The sequence below is a fragment of the Gymnogyps californianus genome, chromosome 1 (genome assembly GCF_018139145.2).
Source record: "Gymnogyps californianus isolate 813 chromosome 1, ASM1813914v2, whole genome shotgun sequence".
In the NCBI taxonomy this organism is placed as follows: Eukaryota; Metazoa; Chordata; class Aves; order Accipitriformes; family Cathartidae; genus Gymnogyps; species Gymnogyps californianus.
In genome coordinates, this window is record NC_059471.1 from 64,594,697 (window position 1) to 64,611,588 (window position 16,892).

The window sequence follows — 16,892 nt, forward strand, 5'->3', positions numbered from 1 at the left end:
CTCTCTGGAAAGGCACATGAAAAATCATCCAGCATTGAGTTGTTTGAATCTTTACAGCCACTTATACATCTTAAATATTAAAATCTTAATCTATAATGACCTCCTCCAGCTTTTGGCCAGCTTGACAGTGTCTGCTCCCCTTTGCTCTGTGTTAGACTGTTTCCTTTTTTTTAGCTTTAATTTTTGTATTACATTTACCTAGTGGGATTAGCCTGAGGGCTTTGCTTTTGGGCACTTTAAAATGTCATGGGGAAGGGAGTTCAATACTTTTTTCTTTTTAACTAGCCTAAAATAGACTGTGTTCTGCTAGCTGCAGAGGTATTCTCACTTCTTTCACTACCAGAGAGAGGCGCTTTAAAAGTCTTGTTCCCTATTTATAATCTATGGTCGTAACTTCACTCAAGAAGATGAAGACTATTCTCCATAGTCAAATCTTCTTGGCACCAGAAGCTGAATCAATTCATTTTTAGACTCTTGTCTTTTGACAGACACTTATTCCTGTGGCATTCTTCTTATGAACTCCCTTGGAAATGTGCCCAGGATTATTTTTGTTTATTCCTTCCAAATTCCATTCCACCCGCACTAACACAGAATTTTAATCCTTCCCTGCTGGCGGCGAGGGGGTTTGTTACAATACTAGAGAAATATATTAAAGAAACCTTTTTTCTATCCCACCTTCCAAATTCTTGGTCTGTGCCAGTAGTTTGAAGGGACACTGTCTTCACAACTCATTCCAAGCTGACCAAGACAGATATCATTCTGCCTCCCTTGAAGCTCAAGTCCAGAGAGAGTGGAAGAGTGTAGGTGTCCCCTCTCCCTTGACACAGGCCAGCTCCAAAGCACAAGGAGAACTCGAGCGGTGCAACCCCTCCTTTTTTGTTAACATGCACGCATGGTTGGGATGTTTCTAACTCTTTGCAATCAAAGCTTGGTTGCTTAGCTAACCTAATTCAGGTTGGCATTCATAACAGTTTCTTCAAGATGGGTTCTCAGCACCACACGTAAGAACTCAGGCAGTCTGTGCCTTCCACTCCCTCACTTGTTTATGCCAATTTATGCCTTGGACTACCTCTGGACGAAATAGTGCCAAGCCCTTCTGTAAACAAACACAGCTATTACAAGGCGCTTGCACAAAGAAGTGAACCTGACATTTTGTCTGAATGGTGGCAAACTGCAAATGTGCCTTGAGCTCTGGGATTAAGCAGTGCCACAGCTGAGGGTGCTGTGCCATGTGTGGCAGAGAGCTTCCCCTGGGGGCTCCCTCGGCTGCAGCATCCCTGTTAATCCCAGCTGCCTTGAGGGGCACAGGAAAGGATTCGTTAAAGTTTTAGAACCAACATCTTGAAGCAATTTTGAGCTACCAGCAGGAGCCAGGGAAAGGAGCAGAGCTCTGGTGTGATGTTCTGTCTACCATCTAATCCTTTTAGGAGGCAAGTTGCTGCAGGCTGAACATGTTACTGCTTTCATGTGGCTTTCCACTTCATCTTCCATAAAAGCCAATTATATTGGGGTTTGATTCTTCACCTGGCCTTACCTGGCACCTCTCTTGCATCTACCCTTTTTGATGATGAAACATCTGTTACTCAGATGCTTCACTGCATTATTATTATTATTACACTAGGTAGACTTATCCCCCTCCCCCATCCCAAATAAAGGTAAAAGAACAAAACACTAAGTGCATCAGATGAAAAATCTGGTCCTTATTGCTAAAATTAAGCTCTTCATGATGTATCACACAAATAAATGTATTAGACTTCCATACAGTTCTTTGGCAGTGCTGCCCATCTGCTAGTCTAAGTGGTAGCAAGGAAGGTCCCTATCAGTATCCAGAAAGGTGCAGAAGGGGTCTAGGTGTTACAGTTTGCCCCACATAGGTTTTTGATTTGCTGATTTAACTAAGGTGATGGTGATACTTGGTGATGATCTTTCTATTTACAGAGATTTATTGCATGTCTTTATCATTAGCAGTCTTACACTGTGTCTCTAAGATGGACTTACACCTACTTCTTTGTGTGTTATTGATCTAAAGAGATGTGTAGGCACTTTCTCACTAGTGATATTGAATTCTGGCCCTTCTCCTAATGTATTCCAGGAAGCGTGCATTCCTCACCGTCAGAAATGTTCAACGAACATGATTCCTGCCACCTTCACTCACGGAGGAAGCATTGGGTAGAAATGTTTGCCTTTTATAACAAGGGATTTTATTTTTCCATCAACAAGCACAGCTTGTACTCCTGGAAACTTCAACATACTAAGAAAACTCACCCCTTTTAAGGATCTGGATTATGCATAATATTCTTAGTCTGCTAGAGAATAGGCCTAGATAACAATATTAGCATTTTCATCCACTAAGTGGAACAAAATATAGAAACTGAGTTTAGCTGTGTCTTGATTTGGTATACAATATGATAAAGAACAAATAGTGCTTGTCTTTACAGTAATTGTTTATCAGATCGCTTTCTTATTCTTTTCACTTTTACTTTAGTGTTGAAAGAATGTAATCTGCCCTGAAGAGCCTTACAAAAGCGATGGCATTTACATAACCTTTTAGTGATCCTGCCTAAAAATTCAGAATATAGGGGGCAGGGTTTTTTTATTCAAACGATGTCCTAGTTCACCATCTATATGCCTCAGGTCAAACTCATTAGCTACCAAAATCAACTGCCTGGAGAACCTGTATCCTTATTACTCAACGGATAATAAGCAGGTTTCCTTGCAATGGCAGTCTTAGAGAAGCTTGAAACCTTATTTTGTACATTGTCCTAGAAATCAGATTCTACCTTAAAGTGATGTGGAATTACATAAATCATGTGTAAAGATGAAAAGATGCAATTGGGTTCTGAGATTGACTGCTCTTTGATTTTCAGAGTATATTTACTTTTGTTCCTCATGGCTTATTGCTGCTCTCTTTTGGCTCAAAATGATTATTTGGTTTAGAGCTGTGGAATGGGTAACCATGATCCTGAACTATTTCACTTCTTGTCTGTGATTTTTTTTCTAGTTAGTTTGTTGCTTGATTACGGGATGTGCTTTTTTTAAACGGAATTAACCCTAAATTTGTTAAGTCTGTAAGTCTGCTTGCTACTGTTGTCAAATCAATGTCCTTTTTTGGGCAATAGTTCCATTTAATATAGCTATATAGTGCCATTGTTTTTTCAGGCAACCCTGCAACTTGCTCAATATCTACCTGTTGCTCTGGTTGTGCTGGTTTTTGTACACTACTTACAATGCACATGCATTTTCCAGCTGTAGAGAAGGATACAAGATGTCTCTAGTGAAAACAGTTTTTTTCCAGGGATGAGATAGGTCAGACTGTGAGCAGCAGAGCAGATCATTGCTTTCTTCTTTTTGACCATTTCTGACTGTCTGCCATAAGCCTGGAGTAAGGGATATGTACATGAAAAATTATCATAATTCTAGTATCACTTCTTCATGAAATGGTGCATAACTGTGTCCTGCATCCAGCAGGAAGGGCATCCAGCTCCCCTGACTGAGATGCTTCACTCTCACCTCCTTTTTAAGTGCCTCATGATACATACCTCAACAAGGAAGTGTCAGTTTATTTCAATGGAGGTACCTTCATCTGCATCCAGAGGGGCATCTTATTCACCTAATGCAAGTGTGTATCTAACCTTAAGTAGATATCTTTCTCTAGCTCCCACCTTTGACTTTTGGTTGTATAAGGGCACCTTTCTATCTCTACTAACAGCATTGTGAACTTTGGCACTTCCCTTAGACACAGTTTCACCAGACAACTAAGCTAAGCAGATCTGGTCCTCCCTAGAAGGGCTCCTATGAAACTAGGATTTCTTCACATTTAGTTTAAGTTTCGTGAATAGGCTTCTTGGGGGAAAAAAACAAAACAAAACAAAACATTTATTTCTGTGAAAACATAACAGTTATTCATTTGGTCATCACTAACAACATAAAAAGTACTGTCCAGTATACAAAAAAAACCAAACTTGGTTTGCTTATAATTAACACAAGCAGACAAATAACTTCCAAAGTTTTTCCAGCTTTTATTGGGGGATGAATCTCTTGTTCTTCTGTCTTCTTCTCTGTTTCATTTTAACAATGATATGCTAATTATTGACTACAGGCTGTATCAAGTTTTAAAAGAATGAATAGAAGATACCAGTAAAGTATGCTAAGGTAAGTGTTTCGGGCAGGGGAGGGGGGGAAGAGAAAAAAAAAATACTATGGTAGAAGACACAAACAGGAGTCTAATGAAAGAAAAGAAACAGAACAGTGTTAGTAGACCGAAAGAGATAAGGGAAGAGTGGTGTGAAGTGAAGAAATAGCACATTTGCCTCTGAAAGAAAAACAGAACCCTACAACAGTATTTGACCATTCAGATTGGAACTTGCTACCTTTGAACTATGACTTTCTATCCAGTAAGTGAGATCTTATTATAAAATGTATGAATGCAGAAGCTTTCTATTATTCTTATGAGATGATCTTTAAAGACAGTAATCACAATTAATTAAATAAGTAATCAGAAGTAATTAATTATAAAATAAACAAAGCAAATATCTTTCCTCTATTTTATAGCAAGCTAAAGGTGCATAAAAATTGCAGGAATATCAGATTAATTTTACTGTATTCTTTATTTAGCTGTCAAAATAACAGGAAAAATTCACTATTGATTTATTTAAAGATGACTTTGAATAGAAGTTGTATTTTTGAGGTATGTTCTTCTTCCAAAGTCATGAAGGAAAAAAGAATGTTGTCAAATGACTAGTTCAAATGCAGTCCCATGTAGAAAGTAAAGTACTTTCTTAGCTTGGTTTGAAAATCACTACCATGACTCTTAATAATATAATTTTGTAACAAATCTGATATTAAAAGTAGGATTTCAGACTTAATTGCTCTTCAAATTATTTAGCTAAAAGCCACATGCAACCCTCACTTTTTGAAAATGTTTGTTCCCTAGTAAGAATGCTTGTTCCCTGATCTGCCCTGACTTTTATTATCCCTCTGAAAATGCAACAGGAAGGTCTATAAGCCCCCAAACTCCCTTGATTAACCTGTTGCAGGTAAGGAAGAGCCATGAATTGAAAGGGAGTGAATTTGGGGCAGGGAGTGGTGATGGTGCATCTAGGCACATGTGTCCTCACTCCTGTGAGAGCACACTCACTCCACAAGCAATTTAGCAGTGTGCACAACCAGCCCACAGCCTGAAAGTCTATGCTTTCTCATTGAAATAAGTGCATATTAAAAACATATGTGAATACTGTATCAGAAAGGACATTCTAGCCTGATAGAGATGTTGTAGTACAGAGAGAGAGGTTATAGGTTGCTTGGAAAATATCTGTAAAACAAACTAGCATGAAGCGAAGACAAATAATACTAACTAAAATCTTGTCTCTCTAATACCAATTAACTTCTGCAGTTGGTGACGCCTCTTTTACGGAAACACAGATGTTGGTGTATTTTAATATATAGACATCTGGCTCTGTCTTGTGACACACTAGACATGCTGATCTGATCCAGCAAAGCATTCACATGCATTCCTAGGCCTCACTGGGTTTTCTTTTGTACTTAAGTGACACTCTTCAACACTTGTTTGATTCGTCCCAGAGCTTTCAGCACCTACAAGAGCAAACCTTGAATGAACTTAAAATGGCTCCTCCTACAGCCATTAGAACACAGAACAATAGTTGATTTTGAATTCTTCATACTGATTTGACCATATTTCAAGTAATGGCTTCACAATAGACATGCCATCTACCATTTGGAAGCGCAGAATTGATGGCTGGCAGATATTTCCCTCCTGGCCATCCTCTCTGTCCATTTTGTGATCCTATAATGTGGGAGACGTAGATGAAAACTTGATCTTCATTGTCATCTCTTAACAGTAGAGCAGTCCCCTGCCATCCAGATCACTGACCCCTTCCTGTTCTTATGTCTGGCTTTGCTCCCAGTGAAAACAATGGCAAAGAAAGGATTGCATGAGGGTAACGCACGAAGCATTTTTGTCAGGATATACCCAGAAGATGTACAAGACTCCAAAACTGTAAAGAACTCTTGGTTTCCATTTTTTAGCAATAGACATAAAGTCAACGTAATTTTTGTCATTGACTTAATAAAAGTTGAGATTTCACTCTGTTTCATTTATGTGTGACTAAACAGGGAATGGTTACACTTAATTTTGAAAATTGCAGAGCTGAAGTAAATTTGGTTTGTCCTGTTATGAAATATGAAATAGTTAGTAGGCTCAGAGTGGTAATGATACCTTAAAAAAAACTGAATGAGAACATCCCACTAAACTAGTAGGACAGAGAAGAGCGGGGAAGCAGGCAAAGTCTCAAAATGCTAAACAGCTATTTAGGGCTATAGCAGGAAGTATGGTGGCAGGGCTGGACTTGGAAGCACAGGGAAGATGCCTAGCCAAGCATCGAGCGTAGAAGAAAGGTGGAGGACAAGACATCTGTCAGACTCAGGCTGTGGTGGGGACCCCCAATGGGTAGAAAGGTCTCCTCCACCTCCTCCTGCCCCACCTCGTCAGCCCCAGGACTTCTCCAAATCTGTGGGCAGTTCTCCCTCAGGCCCAAGGGGCGATGTGCGCTTGCGAATGGGAGGGAGAGGGGGAAGCGCAGAGTCACCATTCTGGGCCCAGCTCAAGGATGGGGCACACTGAGGGCTGCAGTCGCCAGAAGGACCACGACTCCGACTATGAAGTCCACAGCCAGGTGGAACTATCTGTAATTTTCACACTGACTTGAAGTGACAAAGAAGCACGATGGAAGCACTGTGAAAGATGTGGACTGCTTTTTAACAAAACCTTACAAAGAGTTTCACCATAATGCCTGGAATATTTTACAGTGACTCCACAGTTAATCCAGAGTATTTTTGATGAAGTTAATGTATTCATGCTGATGTAACTAATAGCAAAACTTGGTTCCCTGTGGACATATCTCCCATCCATTCACCCTGTTTGCTACTGCTCCGCCCCATCTCCTCTGAGATGATGGATTTTCATTAAATTGAAAACATCTCCTCTCCTCGTGGTATCATCACAAGCACCATAATGCGTGTGTGTTGTATTGCCAAGCATTGCTTAGCAACGGGACCCTGTGTTCTGCCAACTTTCTTTTCACGCTGTCAATCTGAATTTAACTGAACTTGCTGTGTTGTGTTTCAGAGGACTGACTACATGTCAGTAACGTGACTGATGAATGCTCCAAATATACAAACAAAAACTGGCACTGACCCCCTCTATTTATTAGAGTGTGTGAATTTCAAGAAGTCACTTTACTTTCATGTTATTCAAAGACAAATTGTTTACAATCATGATAATTAATCTTGATAAATCCTCATAAAACATTAACTAATTGGAAAGTATAATTAGACACTTTCAGTTTTGAAAGTACATTCAACAGGACTCTATGGCCCAGCCCTCTATGGCATCTTCTAGTCAAGCACCACTGTTGTACTAAAAATCACCAGTCATTTGTCACTCAGTCAAATAAAGTGTTGAAACTTCTGCAGGTTTGCATTTGCAAAATCACCTAATCGCTGACAATATTGTCTGTTAAATAAACTATATGGACTTCAACTGGATGGCTCTGGAGAACCTGATGATGGCTTCTCATGCCACCATGAGCAGAAGACTTCTCTTGGCAATGCTCAGAGCACCGTAAAATTGGATGGAGAGGCAGATATCCTGGTGGATAGGATGCCAGCTTTGCAAAATTGAGTCCACTGCTCATTGCTGCAGTCTGGTCGAACAGCTCCAGTTCTGGCTCACTACCTTTCAAGTTCAACACATTTGAGAAACCAAAGTTGCTCTTGGTTTAAAATCATATGGTTGGATCCTCTGCTGGTAAATTGACCTGGTTCAACCTATTCTCAGACAAATTTCATTAGCTGGAGATCTGAATATTTGATTATGAAAGGTTTTATCAGAAACATTGAATTACCATTTATGTATTTCCATTTTTACACCACTTTTAGATTTTTCAATTGATCCGATGGTTAATGCCTCTCAAATTCTTTTTTAGGAGGAAAAATGGAAATAGAAGACATGTACGTAAGACAGGTTTCATTGCAGTCTGGAGCACCAAAAAAAAAAAAAAAAAAAAAAAAAGAAGTGTTAATAGCATTGCTTCTACCCTAATAATTAAATGTTTCTGGATTTTTATTTCATATGCTACCATTGAAAAAAGAGATAGCTGCCACAAAAGGAGAAGGGCATTCAGTACAAAGATAACTAGTGGCACACTCATATTTAGGTGTCATCTGTCAATTCAGTCAGCTAAACATTGAGGCTGTGTCATGTGAAATGCACTACAGTATGCAAAACACCTGTACAGGGCTGCAAGTATGACAAAAGACTCAAATGAGTCTTGTGCCTTTCTGAAGAGGCCACCAGAGCCCAGACAGGATTACAGCAAGCAGATATTGAGGCTAAAATGAAGGATGCCTAGATAGCTACAGTGAGGATATCTACAATAGATCTACACAATTAATATTCAGCACTATATTCAGACTCCTGTGTTTGTCTATACACATTTACCTATACATGGTTATCTATATGCAATCCAGAACCTTCCTATAGTACTAAAGGAACATCTAGAGTGAGGCTTAATTGCCTAAATGTAGGTGTCTATGGTTATCTTAGTATTCCACTTTTGAAGGATGTGAATCTTCCTCATATCCTGTATCATCCAGCTCCATGCAACTGTCTTGGATATCTTCAGATGTCACAAATGGCAATGTGTACCTGTGTTTCGGCAACTGAATCCTACCTTCTGTATCTCAGATGTATTAGTCAGCCCATAATATTTGCCTGCCTAAAGGCTTTTCTGTCAGTCAGCAAGTATACCCTATTAGAAACACATCTGTGTGAGGTAACAGCTTTTTGTGCCACTCCTACACCTCCTTAGAAAGCGAAAAAGAAAGCAATGTTGATGTTTTGCTAGGCTTTGGAAAGGTTGGGCCAAAGGTTTGGGTAAATCATGAATAGGAATGGTTCTGACATGTTTTGGAAAACCCTTGTGCTGCTGTTCATTTCCTGTAGTGGAGGCTCCTCAGAGACAATTATTCAACTATATCTAATTCACCAGTCTACTGTAACACTGATATTACTGAGAGCTCCAGAAGAGACAATTCTAGAAACCAAATATTGCTGCTGGTGCTGCTTCCAAAACCAGATCAATCTGAAAGGATTGATACAGAAATCCTTCAAAGAATCATGAGCTTGATGGGAAGATTTTGAGCATATAAGGAGGTTGTTCTTGCCAGGTAGAAAATTTCTCCCAAAATACGTTCCCAGGGCCTGTATTACCTAAGCTTAAAATACAGATGACCACTGTCACATCCCAAGCTAATTTGTTCTTTCTTGGAAACGTATCTAAACACAGACTAGGAATACGGATAAAGGACTTCTGAGAAAGAATGGCTAGAAACCATCTACTAGGCCTATTCTTAACCTATTCCTCCCAATAACTGCATAGCTACTTAGAGGCCAGATAAGTTGTTTGGGCAGGCAGGAACCAGTCTGCAAGCAACAGGTAAGTCACCTGTGCTATAAACCATGAAAATTAAAATGGAGCTTTGGTAAATTCACTGGTATGCTAAAATGTTCCTATATCGCCCATTGTTTCAAAATGTGGTACTTTGTCATTTTGATAAGTAGATCTTTGTCCTCCAATATCCCTTGCTCCCTCTTACCTTCCTGAAGCTTCTTCTGCAAATATTACTACCGACAGGACTTTCCCCTTTCCCAGTTATCTTATATTTCTCCAGGAGTAATATTTTTGTGGGTTTTATTTCACTGGAACAAGTTACTGTGCTCTCAAGTGTAATAACGATAATGATAATTGTGTAACTGAAGAAAGTCTGTCTGTACGTGGAACATATGACTTGTAATACTTATGTGCTGAGGGTACAGGCTGTTCAGAGGCAGAAATGATGATCTCATTGAACTCCTGAGTTCTTGTCCAGCCTCACAGCTTTCTGGGAATCCAGTATGATATAAACTCATACCTGTATCTCTCCAAAGACCTATATTCGACTCTTAACATATGTAACTTTGCACAAGCCAACCAGTGGTAAGGTAGGAATTGTTTCCTCTTCTGTGAGAAGCAGTTGCTTGCAATGTTTGTTGGGGTTTTTTTTAATCCTTAGGTGCAAAACTTTGGACTGTATCCAGTGAATGTACATTAGATTTCCACCTGAGAGCAACTTGAGTTCAAAACTTACTTTTAGCTCCTCCTATGCTGCCACCTCACTGTAGTTGTGCTCACACTTCTAATCATGTAGGTTTTTAGTAGAAAAATTCTCTAAGCACCTGAATGCCCTAAATTGCTTAATGTATGTAGCTAGGCATCTAGGTCTCTTGGCACTTTAAGCAAGGGAGAATACCTATTTCACGCAAAGAGTGTAGGAAATGTTCTACAAAGCATTCAGAGTTCACAGCGCTTGTAGGTATTTCTGAGATGTCTACCACTCTTTCCAGATTGATTGCAATTGGCCAGTTCATTCCGAAATCACTAGGAAGGGACTGACAGGTAGTGTGATCATATAAGCTCTATTTCCTTAGGAAACCAGATTAGATATTTAATAATTCTATATGTGAACCTGAACAGAACCCCCATATCCTGGGGTTGAACATTCCTGGAACTTGGTAAAATTTGGATCTGCATCTGAGATTCACAGCCAGCTCACAGCTTTATAACAAGCTGAACAAAAACTCAGAGTTTGAATATTTCCTAATTTGGGGAACATTTTTGCTTATGCCAAATGTGTGACTCAGAGCCATTTCTAGTTAATTCTGGGAGTGGAGAATGTTATCATTTCTTTCATGCGGTCATGTCATATCCAGATAGAAGCACAAAGCCTCTGCCTTTCCTGTAATTGATACATACAGAAATACTTTATTTTTAAAGCCCAAAAGTAATATAAATGGAATCTAAAGAATAGATAAAGCCAGATCAATATTCTTAAATGTTGCTTACTACTGCTGACCTAAGCATATGCCAGTAGGATAACAAACCACTTGCTAATCTGTCAAAAGCTGAATTAAAGAAACATTTCAATCACATGGCAAAGACTCAAAAAATTAAGAAACAAGAAAAACCAGCTAGTCTGTGAAAATTTCACCCTTTCTTCTCGTACCAATGTATCACACAGCAAAGGGTGTCTTATTTCAACAATCCCTTACACACATACATGCAAACACCCCTTGTTCACTCTAGTAACTTCTTATTAACTCTAATTTAAAGTGACACCCCAAAACACACCTACACTGCAGCCACTGCAGTGACTGAAGCGCTATCTCAGCTAGCTCCAGTAAACTAGCTTGCATACCTATATCCATATTCTTGCAGTACCATTGAGCTTTGAACACGCTAATTTACTCCGTTTTTCAACAACAAAGACAGAAGCTTAGGCTCCAGAAGTGAGATTGACTGGAATTTAAAACCACCATCAAGACCTTGGGAGCCCAGGCTGGAGCTGAGGGCTGCAGTGCTACAACTTCAGTCACCTCCCTTGAGGGCATAGACTCAGCAGATGTCTTGGAGCAGGCCTGCTACAACCATACACACATCAGACATTCTCCCTACGTGGCCCTGGCAGATACTTTCCCTTGCACTTTCTGCCTGATCCCACAGTTATCAAGGTACCCATTTTTCCTGTCAGTGCTGCCTCGTCAGGTGTGTTCTGAGAGAAGAGAAAGACTTGAGCTTGAGTTTTGAAAGAAACTATGGATGGGGTCCTTTCATCTCAGGTACACAGGTAGAGAGCATTGGAGAGGCAAGATGTAAAAATCATTTCTGACCTACTGGGAGGTGCTTACAGAGCTTTCTAAGCATAGGCTGCCCTTAGCTCCTCAGTTCTCCACAAATTGTCCCTGAAATGTTCTCCAGGGCTTAGACAACACTTTTATGCCAAAACTTGAAGGTCTTTAAACCTTTATCGGATCTTTCCCTAAAATTCTTTTTCCAGCCTGAAAAGCTATTGACTTTATAAGAATCTTTTTGGACCTTTGATGCATCCATTTGTGTGACAAATTGGAGTGAATCATTTTGCTTTTAAAACACAAGTTAATTGGTACAGGAGGTCTCCTTTACTCTCCTGGTTGTATTAGCTGAGTCTGTAGGATGGTAGTGGCAGGAGCTAGACAGAGGATTTTTGTTCTGGGGAATGGCTATATTTGAACAGGAATAAACTAAATATTTTCTGTGTAAAAACACAATTCATATTTTATGCTGTTCATCTTCCCATAAATGGCATTCAGACATATTCATATAATAGCTTACTGGCAAGTCAATAGCATCAACCATCCCTAAACAGATGAACACTGGGTGAACCTAACAAACAGCTCAAACAGTCATCATACACGCGCTTGACTGTGTCAGCTTATAAAGAAAAACCACATAATGTGATCATATAAGAACATTTTGACTTGACTGGGTTTATACAATCCATGGGAGAGACGCTGCTTAAACATTTCTTATTCACACATAAGTATTTTACTAAGTGTTTAAAATGAAGTTGTTGGGGACAAAAAAATACTACTACTTGAGAACATCCATATAAGCTGCTTTGGTGTTTGTAGACTTTGCCACACAGCTATAATAAAGCACAAATTTACCTGAAACATGGAAGATAGCCAACCTTTTAAGGAAATACACAGTTAAGTAATTGTTTTTGACTGTAAATGGACTCAGAGGACTGGAATAGCTCCTTCTGCAACTCTTACAGAAGTTAGTAGCTTTGCAAACATTTCTCCAGTGATTACACTGCTTCAGCAATTTATGTCTTGTTCATGTGATAAATTTTTCTGAGTCCTACTTCATCTGGTCCTAAACTCTATCACTGGTTGTCCTGACAGCTAAAGGATTTATGTATTTTCCATGCCTTTTCACATTAACATGCTTTTTAACTTCTGATGGAAGTGTAGTGTTCACTTTAAGCAGTTACCTGTTCAAAGCACTTTTTTTTTTTTTTTTTAATTTCTACTCCGAAATGCCCAAACCTCCATGGGTAACCATAGGCATCTAGCAGAAACCCCTGATTCAGAGCATAGCTCTCTCATCATGCAGCAGAAAGAGGCACCTGTCTTGGATGAGACAGACTATAAAAGTCTACTGACTTAATCAGAAGAAATATGGTCTTATTATGCAACTGGCTCTTTCTGTTTTCTTTCTTGTGGCCAAGAGTGCATTTTTTGTTAGTGTAAGGTCAACTGAAGTTGTACCAAAATGTAGAAAATAAAATGTACAAATCTTTCCTATGGGAGATTTCAAAATAAAAATAGGATATAAGATTTCAGCAAACACTTGTAGTATCCCTATGGATAGCATCACATGGATGCTGTTCTGTAGCTTTTTATAGTATCAAGTGTAGGAGTTATGGAATATGTATGCTTTTAGTAGCCTGTTCCCAGGAAGAAGCACTGTACAATAGAGCTTGGAATTAACCAGAATAAAATTGCTTCAAGAAGTCATGCTTTAAAAAATATTTAGAATAGAATCATAGAATCATTTAGGTTGGAAAAGTCCTTTAAGATCATCAAGTCCAACCATTAACCTAGCACTGCCAAGGCCACCACTAACCATGTTCCTCAGTGCCACATCTACATGGCTTTTAAATACCTCCAGGGATGGTGACTCAACCACTTCCCTGGGCAGCCTCTTCCAATACTTGATAATCCTTTTGGTGAAGAAATGTTTCCTAATATCCAATCTAAACCTCCCCTGGTGCAACTTGAGGCCATTTCCTCTTGTCCTATTGCTTGTTACTTGGGTGAAGACCTCCTCCAACACCCACCTCACTACAACCTCCTTTCAGGTAGTTATAGAGAGCAATAAGGTCTCCCCTGAGCCTCCTTTTCTCCAGGCTAAACAACCCCAGTTCCCTCAGCCACTCCTCATAGGACTTGTGCTCTAGACCCTTCACCACCTTCATTGCTCTTCTTTGGACACGCTCCAGCACCTCCATGTCTTTCTTGTAGTGAGGGGCCCAAAACTGAACACAGTATTCGAGGTGCGGTCTCATCAGTGCCAAGTACAGGGGGATGACCATTCCCCTAGTCCTGCTGGCCACACTATTTCTGATACAAGCCAGGATGCTATTGGCCGCCTTGGCCACCTGGGCACACTGCTGGCTCGTATTCAGATGACTGTCAACCACCACCCCCAGGTCCTTTTCTGCCAGGCAGCTTTCCAGCCACTCTTCCCCAAGCCTGTAGCATTGCACGGGGTTGTTGTGACCGAAGTGCAGGACCCAGCACTTAGCCTTGTTGAACCTCACGCAATTGGCCTTGGCCCATCGATCCAGCCTGTCCAGATCTGCCTGTAGAGCCTTCCTACCCTCAAGTAGATCAACACTCCCACCCAATTTGCTGTCATCTGCCAACTTAATGAGTATGTCATTACTCTCTCCAAAACGCTCATGCATTGACTCATAGTACGAATACAATTAGCTGCATGCACATATAAGTGTAGCATGAAAACCAAAGGTGTAAGTTTACCATTTTACCAACTGGTCTCTTTTGCACTGGTGTAATAAACTAGACCTCACAGAAATGTGAGTATTTTCAGTTAATATTTCTGAAAAAAATGAGCTTCTTTTCTTTCCTTTGAAAGCAAGAGTAATTTTACCTAGTGTAATAAAATGTAAAGGAAGCGTTTGATATACACGAGGACTATTCCAGTGCTGAGCTACCGAGACTGTTCCATACACAAACTATTAACTCAGTTAAAGGTATCTGAAGTTCTTGAAAAGTGTATAGCAAAAAACCCACCCTGTTTTTTAAATATTTTCAAAGATGTTATAGCCACGATAGTTTGTGCTAAATCCACTGAATCAGCCTCACCTTTTCATTGCTTTCTCCCAGTCTCATCTTTTAACTGCTTGTCTTTTTTTGTATGAGCTTGGATCATATGTCTTTAAGGCAGTGACCAGTGGTTATTTCTCACCTCACTGACATTGGAATAGCTCAGTTTTCTTCAGCAAGTTACTTTTGATTCACAGAGCTTTGAGCTCAGCCTCTTATATATTCCAGAAAAGACTCACAAAACTGCACTGACTGAATGTTTTTATAACTGCATTCATTTTTTTAAGGTAAGGTGGTTTTTTTAACCTGTACTCTCCTATACTAAACTTCAGCACAGATCACACGTTTAGAGCCATTTTATAATCCTCTGATCAGTGACCAGATTGCTATTGGCACATATTGATGCTGTCTGAAAAGGATCTGGTAGCAGATGCTCCGACACTGCTTCTGAATTCTGCTCATGGTCAGGAGCTCAGCATCACTCTGAGCACCTATCACACCCCAGCCGATAACAAACCCTCTGTAAATATAGAGATCGAACAAGGAGCAAGAGCCCTGCTTGAGAAAGAGGGCTTTCTTCTCCAGATAAGCAGCACCAGCAACACTGAATGACAAAATTAACTCAGAAGGGATGATGCACCAGATGATTGTGTCACAGGAAGGAGAGTCAGGAGCGCTGCGTCAGCTTCTGTATGTAGGTGTCGTAGGTGTTGTTACAGAGAGAGAAGTGAGGTCAGAGACGGCTGTGTCGTAGCAGAGGATGACTAAGGTGAGTAGGGGAGGAGCTCCCCGTTGCAGATGGCTCAGCAAGGAATGAGGACAGCAAATTTTGACGGTTCTGTGGGGTGTTGCATCTTCTGCAAAAGAAAAAGCCTAGCAACTCCTCACAGAAGTCTGTAGGAAATGAATGGAGGGAGGTGTGTTTGGTGCGTGGGAGGTTATGTGAGGAGCTGTGGGGGAACAAGGAGAAAGGAGTCTGAGGCAGGCAACGTGAGTCACAGCACCCACCACAAAGAACGTGAAAAGGCAGTAAGCAAGCCTAAGACTACACATGAATATTCACAGGGAGGAGGTGGGAGAAAGAAGCTGAATGACTAAACTACAAGTGTTTAAAATTGCCAAATACAGTATGCTGTACCTCAGCCTGAGGATTTTATTTTTTGTCATGAGTTTCAACACGCAATATCTTAATCTGCCAGCAACTTGCACAGCTGCATGATATTCACATCGCGCTGTCTAGAGCATGCCCGTGGAAGCATTTCTCCTTTTTATTCAATGCACGGCTCCTTTTGAGCGTTCTCTAGCATTATTCCCATCTGGTGTGTCTGGAAACAGGCTCACTTACAACAGAGATGCAGCGGTTGGATGGCAAAGTGATCACATGAGAAAATGCATCTCTTTTTCTAAAATGGTGAGTGGGCTGTGCCTACCGGGTATGTCCTCACTCACCCAGCAAGAGGCCCTTAGTGGGCCAAACAGCTTAGAGGATCAAAAGTGGTTTTTAAAGTTTTGGGGACTTTTACCTTCCTGGTTGCTTGTTCATCATCTCAGTCAGATGGATGGAAGGTGAAAGCTGTTACAACCTGAATGTTACTGTTCAAGAGGGTTTTTTGAAATGAACTGGGGCATTCAGCCAAGATCCAAGTGAAAATGTGTCAGCAGTGCAATTGACACCTGAGCTGTTAATCTTAGTTGCCAGTGACTGCAGTGGATTTTGCTTCATGGTGTTCTTTTTGCTGTAAAAAAATTGCTGCAGCACAAAAGATCTGTCTACAGAAATATACAGTTTTCACTGACTCTTGATTCTTTATTCAAAATCAGAAGTTAAATAATAAACATCTCTATCGGAATTGCATTTGTTGCAATATGTAGAGCAGAAACTCAATGTACTATTTGTTTTTACCAGCAAATAGAGAGAACCATGGCTCCATATCAGGTAACTTTACTGAAGTATGCAACTATTATTCTTAAATCACTTATTTAAAGCCTGGCACTCTAATCTTTAACAGAACTGGTGTAATGCTACAATCCCAGCTGGAATCAGGAAGGAAGCTGGATGCTTTTCTTTGTACAGGGCTCAGATGTACTCTACTTGAGTTTGCTA